Below are 5,412 nucleotides of genomic sequence, written 5' to 3'. Positions count from 1 at the left end.
TCCATCGTGCGCCGGCGGCCGCCGTGCCTCGCACCGGAGGATGGAGTGCGCTCGCCGGGAGGATGGACGGCGCGGAGAGGCGCGCTCGCGCCTGAGCTCCTGTGCCCGCGCCTCGCGCCTCCTTGCACCGCTCCGGCGGCCTCACTCGCCACACGCCGTCGCCGGCGACCATAAGCAGCGACCGTCGCACCTCTCCGCGCGCCACCCCGAAGCCCCAGCCACGCCGCGCCGCCGTCCCCCGCAACCCCGGCCTCCTCCTCGACCTCGCCTCTCCGTGCAAACAAACGGCGTCGCCGGCGGCAGCCTCGGCCACCATGCTTGAGCTGACGGGCGCCGACCGCACAGGGCTCATCTCCGAGGTGTTCGACGTGCTAGTGACATGAGCTGCAGCGTCGTCGATGCCAGGGCGTGGTCGCATCGCGGCCGCCTCGCCTGCCTCGTCTACCTGCGGGATGAGGATGTTGCCGCAGCCGGTGTGGAGCACATCGAGGCCCGCCTCGCCCCCCTCCTCCGCGGAGACTCGGAAGTCAGCGGCGGCGCCGTGGCTGCCGTCCCCGCCGGCTCCATCCCGCACGCCGACCGGCGCCTCCACCATCTCATGTATGCCAGCGGCGACCAGGAGCGCACGTTCCCAACTCCCTCGGTGCGTGCTCATGGATCTCGAACCCGACACCATGGGCTCCGTGCACACGGGGCCCTGTGGCCAGATCTTCCGCCCCGACAACTTTGTCTTCGGCCAGTCCGGCACCGGCAACAACTGGGCCAAGGGCCACTACACCGAGGGCAGGGAGCTCATCGACTCCGTCCTCGACGTCGTCCGCGAGGAGGCCGAGAACTGCGCTGCCTCCAAGGTACTTTCCCCTTTCTTGAGGAGTCGCTCCAGTTACTCCGTTCCGCAGATTCTGGCCAGCGATTCTGACTTTTGTTCATGTGCTTGTCGTGAGGCTTCCAGGTGTGCCACTCCCTCGGTGGGGGCACCAGTTCCAAGATCAGGGAGGAGTACCTAGGCCGGGTGATGCTCACCTTCTTCGTGTTCCCATCTCCAAAGGTGTCAGGACCCCGATTCCAAGTCACATCGATCTAGCTGGTAACACCTCATATCACTTTGCGCCCTCACGCACGGTATTTCCATGGGTGTTGCCTTACCATGGCCCGGGACCGTTTGCGCCTTTTGGCTCATGTATATGATAATGTCGCTAGCATCCATATGACAGAGAACCCGGGCCGACATGGCTAGTCGTGAACCCAAAGCGGCACTAACCTATGGGGACAGGCATACATGAATCACATCGAGCATGTCGGTCAGTAGCGTGTGAATCCGGGCTGTAGCACTGGGCTAACAGGACTCCGGGAATCCGGGCTGTAGCAGGCTAGGCAGGACTCCGGATGTCACCGCGTGACATTTCCCCGAAGGGACAGACACAGGAACGAAGTGAAACACATGCCGGCCAGTCAAGTGATCTGAGCAATAGTACTGGGCTAGCAGGACTCCGGTGAACCGGGCTGTAGCGGACTACTATGGCTCAAGGAAGCACTGGACTACATTTCCCTATAAGAGAGGCTGCCAAGGATAAACAACTAGATTGTCGGATCCCACACATACCAAGCATTTCAATCATACACACAATATGCTCGATATGTGTAAATACAACATGGCATCACAACATAACTCTACGACTCAAAGTATTTATTCATTAGGCTCCGAGGAGCGAGATATTACAAACATGGGTCTTATGACCCAACACACAGAGCATACAAGCAACAAGCACACGCGGAAGCTTAACTTGTCTGAGTATAGACAACTACAAATGAAGAAGGCTGAGAAGCCTGACTATCTACCAGATCCTGCCAAGGGCACAAGATCATAGCTGAGGTATCAAGCTAAACGTCGAAGTCCACGCGGAACTACTAGCGAGACTGACGTCTCTCTGCAAAACATAAAATAGGCAAATGTGAGTACAAATGTACCCAGCAAGACTTACATCAGAACTAGCTACATATGCATCGGTATCAACAAGGGGGGTGGTGGAGTTTAACTGCAGCAAGCCAGCTTTGACTCAGTGGCTAACCTGAACTACGACTGCAAGCAACTCTTTTGAGGTGGCGCACACGAGTCCACATATTCACCATTCAATACACCACTATGGAACTGCTCCCGTCTCCCTACGAGAAGGCCATCCATAGCAGTCACGCTTATCTTGCGAGTTTTAGAGTATCCACTTTCACTTGTCTATGAACTATGCAAGGGGTCCAAGTTTCCATATCCGAGGAATCCGGCTATTCGAATAGATAATGATAACCCTGCAGGGGTGTACTTCTTCACACACGCTCCCACCACTTACCACCATATACACGTCATGTATCTCGGCAACCTTCAAGCGGAAGCCTGGCGAGGGTGTCGGCCACGGCCTACCTAAACACTTAAGTCTCTAGTCCAGGTTTATCGCCTATCCAGGTTCCATCCGGAGGGAGTCCGGCCGAGGTTTCCACATACGGCCCCGAACGATGTGAACAAGGTTCCCGAGACACCAAACGGGCGCCCGGTACACCGTGCCACGGTGTATCTACCGCAACATAGCCCACCCCTAGGGTCAGCACTACGCACGGACGCCAACACATAACCTACAAACACCAGAAACTAGTTGCAACTCCTGGACAGAGTACTAGGGTGATTAAGAAGCCGAGAGGGTCAATTAAGGATCCCAATGAGTGGTAGTAGCTGTTCATGGATCACAGACACAGAACTCAGTTCCTGAGGACGGCTGCAATGAGACAACCCACCATGTACTCCTACATGGCCTCTCACCGCTACCTTTACCAAATCGTGTTCACACACTTAGCTCACACACAGTAGGACATGTTCATCACTGTTCCCAATTCACCCCCGATGAATCAGACCTGACTCAACTCTAAGCAGTAGCAGGCATGACAAACAAGCACGGATGAGTAGGCACATCAGGGCTCAAACAACTCCTACTCATGCTAGTGGTTTCATCTATTTACTGTGGCAGAGGATAAGGGGTTCAACTACCGCAACAAGTAACAGATGGATCATTGTTGTCCTAATGCAGTAAAAGAGAGCAGGAGCGAGAGAGTGGGATTGTATCGGAATGAACAAGGGTGTTTTGCTTGCCTGACACTTCTGAAGATATCATTGGGTCTGCATCAGTGTCAACGATCACAGCGTCGGTACAACGTCTATCGAGAGGGGACAACCACCGACAATAGAGAAGGAACATAATCAATGCAATGCACAACATGATGCATGATAATGACATGGAAATATGTTGTTGATTGAGCTAATGCAACTAGCAACACAATTAAATGAAGTTGGTTTGAATACAAGATTCAAATTCCAACTCCATATATGATTATTTAAATGACCTTTATTGTATTTGCCCTAAACAGTGGCCTTAAGTTGTTTTAACATGCATGAAAATGGCACAGATGGATTCCTTGAATTTTTCTGATAATTTTTCATATATAATTTATTTCATTTGGAGTTACGGTTGAATTTCTATGATTTTTTGAAGTTTAGGTAATTTTCTGGAATTTAATAAATCATTTCTAATTTATTTAAAATCCAGAAAGCATTACTGCGTCAGCCTGACGTCAGAATGATGTCAGCAGGTTAACAGGGGCTGGTCCGGGTCAAACCTAACCAGTGGGACCCACTGGTGAGTGACTCAGTCCACTAACTGAGTTAGTTAGTGTTAAACTAACCCTAACCAGGCTGTTAGCAGGGCGGGGCCCGCATGTCAGTGTCTAGTTTAGTTAACTAAATTAGTTAGCTCTAATTAATCTGGAGTTAACTAATTAGGGGCTTGGGCCCACATGTCACTGACTCAGGGGAGTCAAACCCAGTCAAACAGGGGAGAAGGTCAGTGGCTCACAGCGATGAAGAGGGGACGCTCGGCGAGGTCAGGGACGGTCCGGAGCCGACGAATTTGACGGAGATGGCCGGCGGTCCCGAGGTTGAAGAAGGCATCGATGGCGGCGCTTCGAGGCGTCCGGCGTCGCGTGAGTCGACGGAGAGGACGAGGTAGACGAGGCAGAGCTTCTGGACTCGGGTGGAGGGCGAGGAGGTGGCTCTGGGCATGGTGGCAGCGAACGGCGGCGGCGGTTGCTCTCGGGTGAGCTCGGGGAAGGGCTAGAGGCGAGGGGGAGAGCAGAGAGTGAGGGGAGAGGCAGAGGGGATCGAGGGGGAGGGGTCGCGTGGCAGCGTCCAGGGCGAGGGGGAGCAGCTGCATGGCTAGCAGGAGGTGGCCGCGGCACGGCTGTGCGCGCGCCACGCACAACGCCAGTAGGCGTGAGGAAGACGACGCGCGAGGGGCTGGGCTGGGCCTAGCAGGCCGGCTGTCTACTGGGCCGCTAGTGGGCTGCTAGGTAAGTTGCACAGGTAACCTCTCTCTCTCCTTTGTTAATGTTTTTCTATTTCTCTGTAACTTCTGGACTTTATTAAAAATACCAGAACATTTCCAAAAATCCTGAAAATAATTGTGGCCTCTGGTTGGAATATTCCCAACAACCCTCACTTAAGTTCAGAATTAATTGAGCATTTAAAATATTACATAGCATTTAAATGCCCAATTGCAAATAACATATGATTTAATTCAAAAATCTAGGATGGCCTAAAAATATGTGCATCATTTTTGGCAGAGGTTTTCACCTTTATAAAAAATAATGAACTTTTCTAAAGGGCATTCTGGGTTCATTGAAAATATTTTTATTTTGATCCTAATTGCATTTCATTTGGTGCTAGGGCTTGTCATCCCCATTTCAAATTTTCTGAGTAAAGTAGACATGATGCAACACCATATGTTAGCACTAGGCATTACCAGAACTTGGGATGTGACAACTCACCCCCACTAAAACAAGAATCTCGTCCCGAGATTCAGGAGGTGGAGTAAGAAGACAGAGGGGTCACAAAACTATCACAGTCTTCTTGATCGAACTGCCCTTCTCGAAGATACCGATATATTGCATCACATTGCTCTTGACGTCTTTGTCTTCGAGATCTTCATCCAACACGATGAAGAGGGAAGGAAACTCTACAGGAAACGATCTTCTCAAAGATCGAGCAACTTAGGATCAACTCATGGAGTGAGACATTGGAACATCTCTTAAGCTGAGACACAAAACACACATTGAGAGAGATGGAAGGTAATAGATGACAAGGGTTCAAATTGGTAGGCAACAATTCCCTGCTGGAGTAGGATGGTGCATGGTTTCAAAGTAGCGAGGAGGTAATTGCCATGATTCCATAACGGGACACCTTAGGGAAAAGTGACTCATAGAGCATTTCCCTTAAGTGGCAAAAAGAATTACTTTTGATACAAAGATCATTGAAACTCTCTATACCAGCCTGAGGTAATCATAATCGATCGTTGGAAGGGGTTCGAAAGAATGGCA

General features: G+C 51.5%; 1 pseudogene; it reads left to right on the top strand.

Moving 5' to 3' along the window:
* The first annotated feature begins 397 nt into the window (after positions 1–397).
* Positions 398–4,046, top strand: LOC125506789 (annotated as a pseudogene).
* The last annotated feature ends 1,366 nt before the right edge of the window (positions 4,047–5,412 follow it).

Source organism: Triticum urartu, chromosome 5 (assembly GCF_003073215.2).
Source record: "Triticum urartu cultivar G1812 chromosome 5, Tu2.1, whole genome shotgun sequence".
NCBI classification, from domain to species: Eukaryota; Viridiplantae; Streptophyta; class Magnoliopsida; order Poales; family Poaceae; genus Triticum; species Triticum urartu.
Note: the sequence above shows the minus strand (reverse complement) of the source record. Positions and strands in the feature narration are given on the sequence as shown.